This window comes from Nicotiana sylvestris, chromosome 6, assembly GCF_000393655.2.
Source record: "Nicotiana sylvestris chromosome 6, ASM39365v2, whole genome shotgun sequence".
In the NCBI taxonomy this organism is placed as follows: Eukaryota; Viridiplantae; Streptophyta; class Magnoliopsida; order Solanales; family Solanaceae; genus Nicotiana; species Nicotiana sylvestris.
In genome coordinates this window covers 64,635,909-64,654,898 of record NC_091062.1, presented here as the reverse complement: position 1 = coordinate 64,654,898, position 18,990 = coordinate 64,635,909, and positions in this window count along the sequence as shown.

The following is an 18,990-nucleotide window of genomic DNA, read 5'->3' as shown; positions in this document are numbered from 1 at the left end:
CTACTTCTGCTCAAAACTATATAGTCAAAAGCATGTCTCACTATGCGTTTACTAGCATGTCTATTAATATTCAACCTATGTGTTTATGTTTACTCTTGTTCAATACATGTGTTTACTACAATAGCATGCTGACTTTTATTTTTAGTTAGAACTAGGTGTTCTGCCTTTAGCAAGTTTGCAGGTTTACTTCTGCCTAAAATCAGATCTATGTCTTATCTATTTCCATACTAGCATGATCACCTATCTGGATACCTTGCTCCCCAATCCCTATTACCCTTTACATGTGGCTATTTGATCCATCTTGCTCCTGTGTTTGGTCACTTAGTAACAGCTAATAGGCTTAAGTAATCCTATTTTTGAATGATGTTTGTTTGGCTGGAACCTTTCCCTAGGTTCCAGGAACTAAATGTCTTTGTTTACTTCTGATTTTCCTGAAAGTCTGAAACTGTTTCTCAAAACTACCCGTCTAAAGCACTATCCACTTCAATTCCTAGAACACTTAGGCTCTTGCCCCTCCAGTATGAGCATTGCTTTGGAGTCAACAAGGCTTCTCTAAACTTTGACACATTGGGGCTAGCTACTCCATAATGCACAAGTTGATGATTTCTTAAGAGGACCTTGGTGTGAGCACTTCCTTGATTCCCCTAGGCCCTTGGGAACTTTGACCCATCAGGGTACCCCTCTTGCACTACGAGATGTGGCATTTGAGACTGTTTGAAGGCATAGTTCCCTAGGTTTTTTATCTGGGCCTATCCAGGCTCCCTATAGTATACTTTTATCATTCCTGTAATTCATTTTTACACTTGGTTGGTAATATTAATTACTTTGTAAACAGATATTGGGGAAATTGGTAAACAGGGAGGGATTATTATACATATTTTGTTGGGAATGAGTAGACATCATGCCCATAGGATTTAAAATCAGTGTTGACATCCTAGAAGCCATGCCTATAGGACATTGCAATGTTCATCACTTGTGTGCATTCCAGATATCAAGACTATAGGGTTTAAATCCACTCCTGCAATCAGAAATCATTATTGTTGTGATGTTTGACTATTGCATGCATTCTAGATACCATGCCCATAGGTTAAAGTCAAATCTTGCACTTTTAGATATCATGCCTATTGGTTAAAAATCAGTCTTGCACATTTAGATATCATGTTTATAAGTTAAAAATCAGTCTTGCACATTTAGATATCATGCCTATAAGTATAAAGTTAATTTCTGCAATCATGCTAAATAGGTTAAGCATATTTAGCACTTATAAACCATGCTTGTAGGGTCTAAAACCAATCTTACATTCTGGACACTATGTTTGGTGAGTTTAAAATCAATCCTCACGGGCCAATTAGGTTTTAAAATTGATGCATTATCTAAAATCAGTCCTCACATCTAGACTGCATGCCCATAGGATCTAATGAACTTAAACTACTTGTTTAAAATGGTTTTACTAGTTATGGCACTTCTAATTGACGACTAGAGATCATGTCTATAGGATATCATTGATACACGCCTAGGCAATCCTATAGGGCGATTAAAAATCATATAATCTGTAAAACTGTGCTTCTGATTAACTATCCAGATTCAACAACCCTCTCTAAAATCAGTAGGCAAGCTGATTAGGTATGGAATTCCGCTTTAATAGAGCTTTGCATATGTTCTGATTTGTGTTCACCTAGATAACATGTCATTAGGACTCTTTTCAAATGTCTAAAACACTACTATCTGAGACGTGCATTTGTTTGTTCTATTTGCAGAGGTAAAATGTGAGCCCCCTTTATTGTTCTTTACTTGACAGTCCTAATTGTTTTGTTTGTCACCTAGAATTTCTCCTTTTAATTACTGTAGGGGAATCTAGATCTACCCTAACTAGAAGTCCTAAAATACCTCCGGGACTATATAAGTAAAGGGATGAGTAGTGCATGAATAGGATATATCTTAAGGTTTCTAGAATGCTTTAGGCTATGACCAAGGGGAGGGAAGTAGGTAGTCAAGGATATGATGACTTGTGCACCAATGCCACGCGTAACCCCTCTAGTTGAGGAAGGCTTATCGGGTATTGTACAGATATGATCCTATAGGCTAACAAACCAAGGACCTCCCTTACCTTATTTACATATGTGTGCTTAGAATGCTTATCTGCCAAATTTTCTCTATCTTATATGTGTGCTTAGACTATCGATTTGTTAAATGATTAATTCATGTAATTGAGTTTGGTCGGGACCCATCGTTGTGGACCGTGAGGGGTGCGTAACACCTTCCTCTCAAGGTTATTTCGAGCCCTTGCCCAATCTATGGTAATGCAAACTAGTTATATGAGTTAATTACTATAGGTTCCCTAACGCACCTTAATCCGTTAGGTGGCGAATCTTCAAATACCTGATTACAAAAAAGTAACGAGTTGTTCCCAATGAATGTCAAAACTCAGACTCCGCGAGGAAAAAAGGGGCGCGACAACATGGAGACTCTGCTGGGGATATTATAGGCTCTTACCATAACAAACTTATTTTTGTGAATTAGTCTTAAGCATGCTTTTATTCTGTTAATACATGTGCACCCTTTCCCTCTCCCTTATTTGGATTAACTGCTTATTTTCAAGCATTTATGATTTCCTTTATTTCCTAAAACTAACTTGCCTCTTTGTTTTGTTTTTCGTAACCGTCTTTGAATTCTTTAAATACCGCATTTATCATTTTTAAACGTGCAAATACTTGACAAGATGCTATTTATTGTTGCTTAAATCATGCTCAACATCATATTCCATTCGTGCGTAATCAATACTATAGCAACGCTTGATGAGTGTTTGCGCTCTTACTATATATCACCCTTTTAAATTCGGAAAGACATATTTGCGGTAAAACTAGTCGATCAGCGGTGCGTTCGACAGTTCCGTTTCTTTCCCCCTCAAGTTATCCGCTTGAGGGTCCCAGTCTAGACATGTATACAGTAAAATCAGAGGGTCCAATTTTCGGTCATTACGACACTTCATAAGCACGTTTCCATAGGATCGAGATTATGGTCGAGATTAACACTTGAGGGGTTATCGACGTCCAGCATCGAGGCAGTGCAGACCGATAGTTATGGTGAAAAAGTGGGAGGCTCCCAAGGCATGTGACTAAAGCTGACTTAGTCTATTTGGCTAGATCAAGCCCGTACTATCGCATTAAATAGCTGTACTAAGCATGTATCTTGGTAATAAATGCATTTGTACTATGTTGGGATTCACCCTCATATAAAAAGAGGACCCTTGTCATTTTGCGGGGAATCTTATACACAACATTCTCTCTGCTTTCTAACAAATTCTCTTGACTCCACTACTTACATTTATTGTGTTCTATTTATTTTTCTTTATTTATTGCTCATTATTAGCCATAAAGAGCCGCTATTGAATTTATCATAACTGTTAATCCTCTGTTGACTACGCTCGGCAGCGTATCCATCTCGACCTTGAGGCCCCGAATACGCAAGCTCGAGGCCCCAATTGTTAGCCATACGATTTTATTATCACATTGCTTTCAAGATTATTATCTTGTTTCCCAGTATTTCACTTGGCATCCATTGCCTAACAGCTAGCATAAAAATAGGTCATGTATTTTTAGAACCACACAATCAAATCTAATTGTAATTACCATTTTCAAGGTAAACAGTTTGGCGCCCACCGTGGGGCTAAAAAAATAGTGATTATTTTCTTGCTGGTTTACTACATAAGGCAAGTTATCTTTCACGCCTTTTCTTGTCCAAGATCTTTGATTTCAGGTCAAAATGTCTAACTTAGTAAATGCACGTGAAAACAACAATCTTGAGGACCATGGAGAGAATGGTGAGGATGTTCCAGGTGTTGGTGTGCCACCACAAAACCCCGAGAATGCACCAGAACCAATTTCCGTGGATGTGGTCTCGCGCAACGCTCAACACGTCGAAATAAGCTCTTACACCAACAGGAGCATACACTAGGAGGATCAACAAGATGCACAAAAAACCTCGGCTCAGGAAGAATAAGGGGTTACCCTTCATGTCATCTTCGAAATGTTACAAGCACAAACACTAGCGATTACTCAGCTACAAAGCCACCAAAAGACTCCCAGCACGGTTGCTCGGGAAATGGCTCCTCGAGCAAAGCAGGTACCAGAAACATCAATCAACAACGGGTTGACAGGCGACCCTACCATCATAAAGATGCTCGAGGACCTCACAAAGAGGATCGAGTCGGGCGAGAAGAAGATAGAAGCCAACGACAATGTAAGGCCTCGTAATGATTTCTGCTCAAAAACTCGAATCTCGTGGTGTTAAGTTAGGAGCATGTGTTAGAAATTCATAAAATTCTTCGCAGTGAGCTAGCTCGCCGCGGTTCGGACACTTTCGGACTGATCTATGCACAAAAAAGTCAAGAAATAATGTTTTTCAGAAAAATGCGAATCTGCGGACGAGAATGCGGTCGCATATCAGGTATGCGGGCTGCATAGTCGCTGCAAAATGAGTCAGTGTGTTGGTCAAATTTGGGGTCGAATATGCGGTCAAGTATGCGATCACATAACCAATATGCGGACCGCATAGTCATTGCATATTTTCCCTTGGGATTTTGTAAGGGGCAGTTCTGCGGTATGCGATCGCAGAACGGGTATTGGAACCGTATTTCTGCTGCATACCCAGACAGTGTGTTCAGGTTTTGGGGAGCATTTTTGCGGTCCATTATGCGGGCCGCATGTCAGCTTTGCGATCGCAAATGCGATCGCAGATCCGAGTCGAGGCTCCAGTTTTCTAAATTTCAAACCCGAACCCCTGTCGTTATATCCTGTGCAATATCTCATTTTGAGCCCATTTCCTGACATTTTTAGAGATAGAGAGAAGGGTCTAAAAGAGGGGAAGTGCTTCCCATAAAATTACTCCATGAATCCTTGACAAACCATTGAAGATAATCAAGTGAGGGACCTAAACCCTCATCCCAAGAGGTAAGGCTTCAACACCTCAGCTCTCATTTTTACACATAGCTACAAACGGTCATTAGTGATGTAATTCATGGGGGTAAGGGGTTTTGCATTGCATGCATGTGTTATTTAAGAGTATGAGGAATTATAAAAGAAGATGCATGGGTAATGGGCTAGTGTAATCTTGCATAAAAGAACCATAAGGCCTTAATGAACACTAATTGCTTGGTAAAATGCTCAAGAGAGCTTAGATTATGATCTTTTCTTGATTATGAGTTAAATTGTGCTATATTTCTTAAATAGATTGAAGTGCAAACATTCCGGAACATTATAGGATTAAGGAAATCTCGGTTGAGGTATGTATGGCTAAAACCCCGTCTTTTAGAAATTGAGCTTCATCGGTGTTTGTGTGAATATGGTAAGGTTAAAGTTGAATTGTTTCATTAAGTGTTATTTTACATAAATTGGTGTTGTAACCTTATATGTGTGAAAGGTGTGTCTCAACATGATCAACGTGCTATCTTGATAACTTGAAAGAGGAAAAAGATATGAATTCTGTAGTGAAATGCTTAGACCTCAAATTTAGATCGAAGTTGCATTGTCGTACCATCTACGTGAAGTCTTATCTATGCTTACAATTTAAATTGTTCTTGTGTGCACCTACTGTCCTAAATGGAAAAGCTAATATTGAAATTGGGAACGATGTTAAATGCATCCTAGTGCCAAGAATGATATGATAAGTTGTGGCCCCATGTGCCTATGAAATGATATATGTGAAATGAATTGATTAACGAGAAGAGAACAACCCCTTGGTAAGGCGGCCTAGCCGATCGGGCCGAGATCGGATTCCGCTCAAGATAGCGGTGGTATTGTGAATAAATTCCGGAAAAGAAGGAAAATGAGATTGTGATTGAAGCATATGTCTCAAATGAGGCGACCTAGCCGATCGGGTCGAGATCGGACTCCGCTCAAGATAGTGGTGGTATTGGAAACATATGATGAATAGTATGGAATGCCCCAAACTAAAAAGCTATGGAAAAATGATGTGGAAGTTGTATGATTCTTTATTTGATAATGTGGTGATCGTTTAAAGATTCAATTATTCTTTCGATTTCTTATTCTTGTATGAAAGTTCTTTCTAACTAGATGGTGTTTAGTTATACATACTAGAACTATTCCATGGTACTAACGTCCCTTTTGCCGGGGGCGCTACATTTTTAAATGAATGTAGGCGGCTCCATTGCAGATAGTGCGGGTCGCGCGTAGCGGAGTACCTTCTTCTTGAAGTCTTGGTGAGCCCCTTTCTCCTTCAAGGGGTTATATTGCACATCTTTTGTTGTAGACTTCTACTTTTAAGGTATAGCCGGGGCCTTGTTGCCGGCATTGTCATAACTTGTCTTTTCATCCTTAGAGGCTCTGTAGACATATGTGTGGGTTATGTACGGGCATTGGATGGGTTTATGAACTATGATGTAATTCTAATTCTCGCTTTTCTAGAAATGTACTTGCATGAAATCTTAGAACTTATCGATGGTCTAATGTTGTGATTTAAATTGAACTAACGATGTAGAATGTACTGTCTTCCCTCGTCTAAATAAATGAATGAAAGCATGGTTTCCTTATTCATATCGAATTGCGTAGGAAGTGTTTGATAAGGCTTGCTCAGTTGGGTTTTCTCGATTGAGTACCGATCGTGCCGCCCGAGGTTGGGGCGTGACAGACAAGAAGGTAGAGACCTACAATTCTAGGGTTGATCAAATTTCAGGCGCACCCCCGATTCTGAAACGTGTAGATTCGAAAGAAGTTTGTACAAAAGCCATTCCCACAAGAAGCTTCCCCAAAACCCATCCCAAAAAAGTTCAGAATGCCCGACCTTCCGAAGTACAACGGAACCTCGGACCCTAACGAACACGCCACTACTTATAGTTGTGCAGTGAAGGGTAACGACCTAAAGGACTAAGAGATCGAGTCCATCCTACAAAAAAAGTTCAGAGAAATGCTTTCAAAAGGGGTAATGATATGGTATCACAACCTAGCTCCAAACTCAAGAGATTCATTTGCCATGCCGGCAGATTTTTGTATGAAGGTACATGCTGGTTCCATCAAAGTAGCGACAAGGAAATCCGACATCTTCAAAATCAAGAAAAGGGGGAACGAGATGCTACAAGAGTTCGTGTCTCTCTTTCAATTGGAACGAATGGAACTACCACCGGTCTCTGACGACTGGGCGGTGCGGGCCTTCAGTCAAGGTTTGAATGAGCGAAGCTCAGCAGCTTCGAAGCAGCTAAAGCAGAACTTAGTCGAATATCCTGCCGTGACTTGGTCGGATATCCACATCAGGGTCGAAGACGACCAACTAGGAGCCCCCTCGGGCTTGGTATATCCTAGCAGGCTCCCGGCAAATGAGTCAAAGCCAAATAAAGAGAGATACCAACCATATACTGGAGATAGAAGAGTGCAACATACCCCGCAATGACTGGATGATCGATCGAGGCCAGAATCCTCGGGGACTTGTTAGTAGATTTGGATTCGATAGGCACACAGGCCGACGGAGGTTCTCCGCTTGTCAGAATACAACTTCAACATTGATGTTTTTGACATCGTGTCCGCCATTAGTAAAATCAGAGACACTAGGTGGCCAAGGCCTGTACAATCAGATCCTTCGCAAAGAAACCATAACTTAGTGTGTGAATTTCACAACACGCACGGCCATAGGACCAAGGATTGCCAGCAACTCCGGGAAGAAGTAGCCCGACTACTCAACAAAGGTCAGCTCCGAGAATTCCTTAGCGACTGGGCCAAAAATCAGTTCCAGGAAAGAGAGGTGACCAAGAAGAATGAAACAAATGAGCCACAACATGTCATCCACATGATCTTAGGAGACATCGATGCTCCACAAGAACCCATGATCAGAAGAACAAAAATATCCATACCTAGAGAAAAATGAACTCGAGGTTATATACCTGAGGACGTTGTCACATTCAGTGAAGAGGACATCGGTACCTTGTATGTGCCTCACAACGATGCACTGGTAATCTCTTTCTTGTAAATACATTTCAAATTATACGTGTACTTGTAGATCTAGGTAGCTTGGCCAGTATTATCAGGTCGAGGGTGGTAGAGCAGCTCGGACTGCTTGACCAAATTGTGCCCACCTCTTGAGCCCTCAACGGGTTCAACATGGCAAGAGAAACAATGAATGGGGAAATCACCCACACAGTCAATGTGGCCAGCACAACTCAAATGCCAAAATCCAAGTCATCGAAGGAGACATGAGGTACAACGCCTTGTTATAGAGGCCATGGATACACTGCATGAGAGCAGTACAATCCACCCTCCATCAAAAGAGATGCCTACGGAAAAAGAGATAATACCTCCACCGTCGAAGGAGCCGAAGGATAAGCAAACAGTAAGATATCGATAAAAAGCTACATTCTCGGCTATGCCCGACTAAGCAAAATGAAGGACCGTACCGAGTCCTCATAACAAACGATCGAATCACATCGAGGCCCGAAGCGCCGTCAGCAGTCATCTCCCCTTTTCAGATACAGTTTACACAAACTTGAATGCAAGTATCTGATCTAAACAGCCGAAGAGCTTTCCAACTCAAAGGCCTTAGGTTCCAAAAGTATACATTGCACTCTTTTCCGTCGACCGGGTTTTTATCCCAAGATGGGTTTTACTGGAAAGGTTTTTAACGAGGCAACATCTATATGCTACCTAATGAAGACTCAACAAGTATTCAATGCTTCTTTTACAATCAACCTCGAATACTGGTGAGGGGCATCCCCCCAGAAGGTCAACACCTCGGGGAAGCCAAGATGTGTTGAACGGGGTCTCGATAGGAAACAAATGTACCAGGCCAAACGGTCGAACGAACCATGTACGCATAGAATAACCGAGCCCTTAACAATGAAAACGTGTATACATGTACCAAGTAATCAAAGAATACTTTCCAAAGTATTTCGCATTTCAAATAAGCTCGGTATTTTTGCAAAAAATGGCTCCAGAGCCAAAAACGTCGCAAACACTCAGGGACTGGCGTCAACAACTCGAAACTGTACGACCTCTGGGTTGTATGACCTCCGGGTCGGAAGATTAGAACTTGTAAGCCCTCGATGAGGCAATACCAAGTTTTCAATGAATGGATCCGTTCCAAGAAACTTTCAACGACTCGAGGATTGTCGCCAATTGCCACCCACATCGACTTATCAAAATCCCGAGCCCATAAGACCCCATGTGGGCAGCCTCGGTCTCGTAAGACCTATATAAGGCAACAACAATATCTGTAAGACCTCAAACAAGGCATAAACCACACTTGTACCAAGTGAACAAAACTGTAAGACCTCAAGAAAGGAAAGAACCATATTTGTACCAAGTAACCATAACAGTAAGACCTCAAAGGCGTGTAAGAATTTGTAAGCCCTTACAAAAGGCATAACCCTAATCTTAAAGGCATACCCTCAATATAGATGCTGAAACTACTTCACTCGGGAACTGAAAGGCTCCAGTCAAATACAATGACTACGGTCATAAGGCTATACCATCCAAACTAACACGACTCGGGGATGCCCGACCATCGCTATAAAATCACAGACCATCAATTACTTCGAAAAGAGTTGGTTAAATAGGCTACCCTTGACATAGGCAAAAAAACTTCGACCATGTCAGCTCCAAATTGCAGGCTTCAAAACATTCAGCCACCGAGCAAAACCTCCCGAGGTGCTCAATCATCGCCATATAACAACTCACAATCGAGATTCCTATTGAACCGTCGAAGAGTCAAGCACACACGATTTCAAAATGCCCTTAACAAGGGAAAAATAAAACCCATACTAGAGGTCGTACCGACCCAATGCGTAAGAGCCACTACCGCCAGCCCATATTGGAGGTTGCACCGACCCAATGCATAAGTGCCACTACCGCCAACCCATACTAGAGGTCGTACCGACCCAATGTGTAAGAGCCACTACCGCCAGCCCATATAAAAGGTCATACCGGCCAAATGCGTAAGAGCCTAAGGGCCAGCTTTAAATTAAAAAACTTGAGGGTCAAATGAGCTCGAGTCAAAACCCGACTAGGAGACTGAACCCGAAACAATTAACTAAGTATGCCTAAGAGCAAAAGCATAAAAGCTCAAATGCCCGCTTATACTAAAAGGTCATACCGACCAAGCACGTAAGAGCCTACGGGCCAGCCCGATGAGCCCCAGGGCCATACTATAAATCTGAGGATTCCTTTTAACTCGAAGAACAATTAATCTGGCTAACGACTAACAAACACCAAGGCAAAGGGAAATGCATGAAAAATAAAACTGCGAGGCTTCCTTTTATAAATATATGTGAGAGAATACAAGCTTCATTTACAAAGTTCTTTGAAAGCACTATGCACAAAACAAGAAAGGAAAGGCCTAATCTACCGCCCCCCTCGGGGACTAGGGTCCGTCGGCCTATTTCTCACCATCTTCGGCATAGGACAGAAAGAACTTAGCATCATATTCTTCTGCCTTCCCTTGCTTTATCTCTTCCATGAGATAGAAGCCCCTGGCATAAATTTTTTTGAGGGTTTCCTTCCGAGATTTGCACCACACGAACTATTTATTCTTACTCTCCTGGTCGAGAGCCCCCCTTAGATCAGTAAGAGCAACGGCAGCGTCCTTCAAGTAGACAGCTACCTTCTTATCAGCCTTAGTTTTGATTACTTCGGCTTCTACCCGAGCATCCACGACTTCGGCCTTCACCTTCAGGAGCTCAGACTCAAGCCTTGTAATCATGTCCATTCGGACCAAGTTATTCCCGTGAGCGTTGTGAAGTTGCACTTCGAGGGTGGAAGCCTTGGCCAAAGCTTCTTTCTTAGCCGATATATGGATGTCCACCCGAGCCTTTAGCTCATCATGCTTGCACATCGCTTGACCAACTTTGCTCTTAAGGTATTCTAGGTCCTCCGTCTTTTTTTGCAACTGAAATAAGCTAGATATTAGCCTCAGAAGATAGAAGAAGAAACACGCATTCCCTCGAAACAAACATTCCCTGCTCTTCGAGGTAGCTCTCATAGTTCAGACTTCAACTCGCCTCATACCGCAAGTGTGCGAACTCGCCTTCCCTTTCATCGCAATGAATCCTGAAGGATTTCTATGCATCCACGCTTCTCATAACCTAGTATCATGATGGAGTATCTCGGACTTGAGCTTGTAAAAAACCTATGAAAGATAAACTCGATAAGAGAGTAAAAATTACAAAACTATAAAACCAATATGAAAGACCAAAACTCACTTCAGAGTAGATCCATTGGAGCTTCCTCGAAAGTTGAGCGCATATCTACTAGTATGGTTCCATCTACCCTAGTAGAACCTCCCTCGGTTGGGATATGATCGCCCAATATATGCGGCCCCTAGCATCGAGCAGCCCTAGAAGTGCCTTCGACGAGAGAAGTAGTCAGCGGAAGAGAATCATTGTTCCTCGAAGTACCTTTGACGGTAAGAGAAGTGGCAGTGGAGGAGGGATCATTTTTTTAGAACCATAATTCTTAAGCGCTAGGGGTTCGGTTGATACACCCTCTCTGAACCTCCGGGCTAAACTCATCTCGCTATAATATTCGTCGCCCTGCGAAGGCCTTTTCTACTTATTATTATTATTATTACCCCTCGACCCTAAAGATGACGATTCTTCTCCCTCTCCTAAAGGGCACGATCTTGCCTCAAAGAACTCCCCTATGCCTACGATGACGGAGTTAGTAAGCGAAAAAGAAAGTGCCTTTCAAAAAAGGAGCAAATTGCATAGCATGTACCGTGGTGTTTTGACTCCCATCTACCCTTAGACAAAGCTCACCACTTACGCTCATTATAAGTCAAATGGGTCACCGGTTTCAGAGCCCAAACCATCCAGCCGGGGACCTCGCACGACATCCATGAAATTGCTGCAAAAAGGGAAATAAAGGTGTATTTACGGAGTCTGCCTCTGACATAAGCAAAACTACGAAGGCACAAGTGTACCACTTACATGGAAAATTCCATCCCTCAGGAAATGGCAGGAACTCCACTGGGATAATATCAATAATCCGTACTCGGACGAATCGGCTCATCCATCCCCGATCCCCATTTCTTCATCATCAACAGCGAAAGCGTGGTGGATCGACATGATGAGATGGCTAAGAGTGAACTCAAGCCTTGCTTCTTCCGTAAAGAACCTCATCATCAATATTATCCTCCAAAATGATGGATGAATCTATGCCAAGGTAACCTGGTACTTTCGATAGAAGTCAAGCACGACCCTATCAAGGGTGCCCAGCGTAAAGGGATACGTGTATACATTCAGAAATCCTTCGGCATGATCCATGATACTATAAGGCCCCTTGAAAGTTTTTACTCAACAACACCTTCCATGCCAGTATTCAGATGGTGCCATTTGAGGCATTGTATGATAGAAGATGTAGGCCACCGATTGGGTGGTTCGAGGTTGGAGAAGTCGAGCTGATAGGACCAGACCTTATGCATCAACCTATGGAGAAGGTTAAAATTATGAAAGAGCGGTTGAAAACTGCTCAAAGTCATCAAATATCCTAATCGCATGTTCGTCGAAGAGACATAGAGTTCAAGGAAGATGATTGGGTGTTCCTGATGGTATCCCCAATGAAGGGTATCATGCGGTTTGGGAAGAAAGAAAAATGAAGCCCGGGGTATGTCAGACCATAGAGAATCATTCAAAGGATAAGTCAGGCAGCGTACAAGCTCGATCAGCCACCTGAAATGTTGCAAGTGTACCCGATATTCTATGTGTCCATGTTGAAAAAGGTAGTTGGAGATCCGTCTGCTGTTATGCCGGTTGAGGCCATTGAGGTTAGTGAATAGTTGTCATATGAAGAGGTCTCGGTTGTTATTCTTGATAGACAAGTTCGAAAATTGAGGAACAAAGAGACTGTATCCGTAATGGTATTATGGCGAAATCAGCAAGTCGAAGAAGCTACTTGGGAAGCCGAGAATGAAATGAAAGAGAAATACCCCCATCTGTTTGAATAACCATGTAATAGTTGTATGAAGTTGTTCCCCTAAATTTTTGTGTTACTTGTTCAATGAATATAAAGACATTCCATTCTAGTTACATGTCTTTCATGAGGCCTCAGTTCATGTTGTTATGCACTCAATCGTGTTATTTGATCATATATATGTTGTTAAGGTGTGTTTTGTGGGCTCTCCCGCAGGTGCATAGGCATAGATACAAAGGAAACTCTAGTAAAACTTTTGGAAATCTAGAGAGTTAGTCAAATTTGGGGGTTGTTGGTATGTGGTGTGGAGCTGAAATTGCATAAGGCGTTGATAAGTGAACCTTGTTCCTCATTCAAGGACGAATGATCTTAAGTGGGGGGGGTGTAAGGCCCCGTGAAATTTTTACTCAAATAACCAAAATCTTGTAGTGCCAAGTTAAGAATATGTGTTATGAATTTATAAAATTCTTCGCGACGAGCTTGCGACTGCATAATAACAATGCGGACCACATATCTGTCGTAGAGTGGGTCAGTATGTTGGCCAATTTGAGGACAACTATGTAGTCAATTATGCAATCGCATAATTGGGATGCGAGTTGCATAGTAGTCATATAACCTCCTTGGAATTTTTGCATAGGGCAGTTCTGTCGTGCATTATGCGACCATAGGACAAGTATGCAGACCGCGTATTGGTCGCATAGCTGGGCAGAGTATCCAGATCTTGAGGGCCACTTTTGCGGTCCCTTTTGCGTGCCGCATATAAGTTATGCGGTCGCATATGCGACCGCAGATTGAGTCAGGGCTCCTATTTTCTAACTTTTAAAACCCGACACCATTCTGTTAAAAACACCCCACTAAACCCTCTTGAGCTAATTTCTACTACATTTAGAGTGAGAGCGATCTACTCAATCCTTGCCCAAATCCTTTATAATTATCAAGTAAAGTTACTAGGCCTTCATTCTAAGAGGTTAGAACTTGTGCTCTAACCTTTGATTTTGAAATTCCTACTAAAATAAGTAATTAACTAATGGGTTCATGGGCATAAGGGTTGATTGTCTTGCAAGAATGCATGATAAAAGGGTATGGGGAGATTGTAAACTAAGAATATAACAAATAGGGTGTAGGATGATAGAAATTGTTCACAAATAGACCTTAAAATCCATAATGCACACTTAGTTCTTGAGAGTATGCTCAAGTGAGCTAGAATCTTGATTATCTCTCTAATTTTTGGTTTAATTTGTAATTCTTATAAAATAGATCAAAGTGGCTAAGAGTTCCGAAATTATCATAAGAAATTAAGAAAAACTCTATTGAGGTATTTATGGCTAGCCCTCTTCTTCTTAGTGTTGAACTCTTGGTGTCAGAATAGTTGGCGCGAGTTCCGAATTGATCATACTAGATGGATTGCATTAATGTGTTGGGTTGGCAGATTTTTGTTCCAAAATTGTTCTACGTGTTTACTCTGAAATCATGATCGCTGAAAATGTTATTATGTTCTCCAAGTGTTCTTTTCCTTCCTTATGTGTGCATGCCCTATATGATAGCCCTTGTCGACATAGATGGTGAAGCTATATGAACGAGTAAATAAGGGGGAAGATTTGAATTATAAAAATGTATCCAAGTGCCAAGAATTAATTAATAAAAAGAGGTTTGTTGTGCCATGTAATGGAAAAATGGAAAGAAATGTGAACTAAGGAATAATTGAAAGAGGTTATGTCCCATGTGAGATGGCTTATCCGATTGGGCCGAGATCGGACGCCATGTTGTACACATGGTGGCATTTACATTGGATTTCTGATTAACATTGTGGATTTGGATATGTCTCACTTGGGATGTCTTAGCTGGTCGGACCGAGACCGGACTCCGTGTAAAAATCACGGTGGCATTATGGGTTTTGGAACTAAAGAATATTAACCTAGAGAAATGGAAAGACATAACCGTAACTATGTGAACCTTATTTTGTGTTTCTTTGTAATCCTGTGAAGTACGTGTTGATGTTATATCTGCCTTCTATTTGTTCACTGTTCATCTTATTAAGAATTGTGTTTGCCATACATACTAGTACTATTCGACAATACTAACGTCCCTTTTGCTAGGGGCGCTACATCTTTGGAATGGATGTAAGTGGTTCCATCGCAAATAGCGTCGATCGCATACAGTGGTGCTCTCTTTCTCTCCTTACAGCAGTCCTGGTGAGCCCCATTTCTCCTAGGGGTTTTGTAGTTCTTCTTTTGTATAAATTTCCATATTTTAAGGTATAGTCGGGGCCTTGCTGTCGGCATGTCATATTGGTCTTTTGTATCCTAAGAAGCTCTGTAGACATTTATGTGGATCATGTATGAGTGTCAGGGTGGTCATAGGATCACATTGTATTTTGAAACTTTTCTCCACTAGATTGTTAATTGTATGTACTTTTGGAATCTTAACTATGGCATATTGTATTTAAGTAAGAATTTAACTAGCAATGTTTATGCATTTATATAACAACTCTCTCTCTCTCCTGCATTTAATAATTGGTGATGCATTACTTCTTCGGATATTAAATGAGTCAGGTAGGAAAGGATGGATAGGATTGCTCAACCGGGTTCGCTTGGTTGCACGCCGGTCGCGCTACCCGAGGATTGGGGCATGATAGATACTCTCTTCCGGAGAAGGTACCAGTAGTACTACTCTTTCCCCCCATCCACAATCTTTCCTCACTAACTCAAGGAGCCTCTCTCCTATTAAAGAAAAACATTTCGAGGCATACTTCCAATGACCTGGAACATTGGGAGGTTTATCTGCTAGAAAGTTCCCCCTCGAAACAAAATGTCCAGAGGTCGGCTCGCCTGGTACCAATGGCGCACCAGCAACCAGGCAGGAAATAGAGGCGAAACTCCCTTCTTCTTGCCAAGAGGACCCTGGCGTAGGAGCTATGACTATGGTAAAACCAGGGAACTGGAGCGGGAATTTGATCAAGGGCTTCAAAGTTGAAATGGTGAAGGACCTGATACAGGAAAGAAGAACTCTATAAAGGATGATAACTGCCCAGAATAGCTTAATCCTCAAAAGAGGGAAGACAACCCTATATATGCAGAAAGCGGTGACTATCCGCCTGCCTCAAAGGCCAATTAAAAATGTTGACTAAGCCATTTTTTTGCTTGGGGAAGATGTACCAGCGGGATTACCTTGGTTGTTTCATAACCATGTCATGCAATTAACGCTGTTCTGCCACGCTTTGGGGATCCAAGATCCCCGTGCCATTTCAAGACTCGAGATGGTACCAGATCTCGAGGACCTCTGTCAAGAAGAGGATAGGCTCCAAGGAGCCATCAAAAACATTCCAAGCCTCGAGAGGGTACCCGATCTCGAGGTCCTCTGTCAAGAAGACGATAGGCTCTAAAGAGCCATTAATATCATTATGAGCCTCGAGATGGTACCCGGTCTCGAGAGCCTCTATTAAGAAGTAGATATACTCTAAAGAGCCATTAATTTCATTATGAGACTCAAGATGGTACCCAATCTCGAGAGCCTTTGTGAAGAAGAAGATATGCTCTAGGGAGCCATTAATATCATTACAAGCCTCGAGATGGTAATCGATTTCGAGAGCCTCTGTCAAGAAGAGGATATGCTCTAAGGAGCCATTAATATCATTACAAGCCTCGAGATGGTACCCGATCTCGAGGACCTCCACCAAGAAGAGTATATGCTCCAATGAGCCTTTAATATCATTATAAGCCTCGAGATGGCACCCGACCTCGAGGACCTCCACCAAGAAGAGTATATGCTCCGAGGAGCCATTAATATTATTAAAAGCTTCGAGATTGTAACCGATCTCAAGGATCTCTTTCAAAAAGAAGATAAGCTCTAAAAATCTACTCATACGGGCCTGACTTTGAGGTGGTACCCTACCTCGAGGATATCTGCTATTGCAAATGCGAGACATCTACCCGATCCTCTGTCCCTCGAGCTACTTGAGCTCGAGCAAATTTTCACTCAAAAACGACTAGTAAAGCCTTATGGTTGTTTCTCTCATTCGGGATCAATCTATAATGCCTTAAGGCTATCTTCACTCTAAATTCGAAACAAGTTCTCAAGACTCCCGAGCTTGAGTTAACTCTCACTCGGGGACTGCCTTCAAAAGCCTAAAGGCTATCTTTATTCTCAGGAATCCGAGCAAGTCCCCCCTCGAGGACTATTGACGGGGTCTTAAAGGCTATGTTTCGTTCTAAAAGTTTGAAGCCCTACTCTCATTCACCTCAAAGTCAGGGGTCCCGACGGCGCAATCTATGACTTTGAAAAATGTACCTACATGCGCAATCAATGCATTTTGGGAACTGGACAGCCAACGATATTATAACTTTGGAGAAAACGAATCATCAGTACATTGAATAACCCAGTACATAGAATAATCCTGGAGAGGTGAACCGATGGGACACCTCAGTTATCTTGAAGGCTTACATAATACGTATGACATCATCGCGGGGAGTTAGAGAAGATGGGTGTCAAAGTCATTTCTTACTGTTTCACTCTAAGAAATGTGGGGACTATCTGTGTACGGCGGAGGGTCCAATTTTTGGTTATTATGATGCTTCATAAGCACGTTTCCATATGCTCGAGATTATGGTTGAGATTAACACCCGAGGGGTTACCAATATCCAGCCTCGAGGCAGTGCAAACCAATAGTCATGGTGAAAAAGTTGGAGGCTCCCAAGGCATGTAACTGAAGCTAACCTAGTCTATTTGGCTAGCTCAAGCCCGTACCGTGGCATTAAATAGTTGTACTAACCATGTATCTTGGTAATAAATGCATTTGTACTATATTGTGATTCCCTCTCATATAAAAAGAAGACCCTTGTCATTTGCGGGGAATCTGATGCACAACATTGAATATACAAGAACATTCTCTCTGCTTTATAACAAATTTTCTTGACTCCACTACTTACATTTATTGTGTTTTATTTATTGTTCTTCATTTATTACTCATTATTGGTCATAAAGAGCCCTATTGAATTTATCATAATTGTTAAACCTCGGTCGACTACCCTCGGCGGGGTATCCGACTCGACCTCGAGGCCCCGAATACGCAAGATCGAGGCCCTAATTGTTAGCCACACGGTTTGATTATCACATTGTTTTTAAGATTATTATGTTGTTTCCAAGTCATTCACTTAGTATCCATTGCCTAACAACTAGCATAAAAATAGATCACGTATTTTTAGAACCACACAATCAAATCTAATTGTAATTACCATTTTCAAGGTAAACAAGACCTCTATAACAACCTTACTCTAATTAATTGTGCATGCATCATGGTCAAACCTAGTTGGGTGAATATGTTGTCCACATGATAACCCTTTAAGACAAGCCTCATCTAAAAGTCCATCGGGTTTTCTATAATCCCAACGGACGCAATCACGATTGTGTGCATTAATTTGGAGAAAATAAGTGCCAATATGCTAATCGTTGTTGTATAAATAGATGAACCTGGAGGGGAAAAGGGCCTAACCATCTTTTGTTTTGCAGAAAATAAGGCACAAAGTCCCTAGATTCGGTATGGTCAGTAGCATACCTTCACTTTTGCTAGATTGGTGGAGGGATCTTCCTTCAAGTGACCAAAATCATGTGAAATAAGTCTTAGGAAATTTGCCTTCTCTGTTGGATATTCAGCCAAACAAAATGTTGATCAAGGCGGCCACTATGTTTTGGGACAAGGAAAAGACCGTGTTCCGCTTTGGGAACATAGAAATGACCTCTCTTCTAGAAGAAATCGGAAGATTTGCTGGATTGCCTTGGGATATCTGGTTTATTAGCGCCTGAAAATCACACCTCTAAAGGATTCCTTAAGATGATGGGGTTGAAGAAAAATAATGACTTGGAGTGCCTAAAAAACTCCTACATACCTTTCGATTTCCTCTATGAACGATACAGTCATAGTAGCTCTTACCATATTTTTGATGATGAGTTCTCAATCACCTCCTTGGGCTGGGCTCATGGTACGGTCTTCGTGTTCATTGTGTGTTTCTTGGGCATGCTATTATTCCCGATCCATGGGGTTAGAATCCATACCAGGATGGCCATGGTGGCCAAAACTTTGATGGACGGG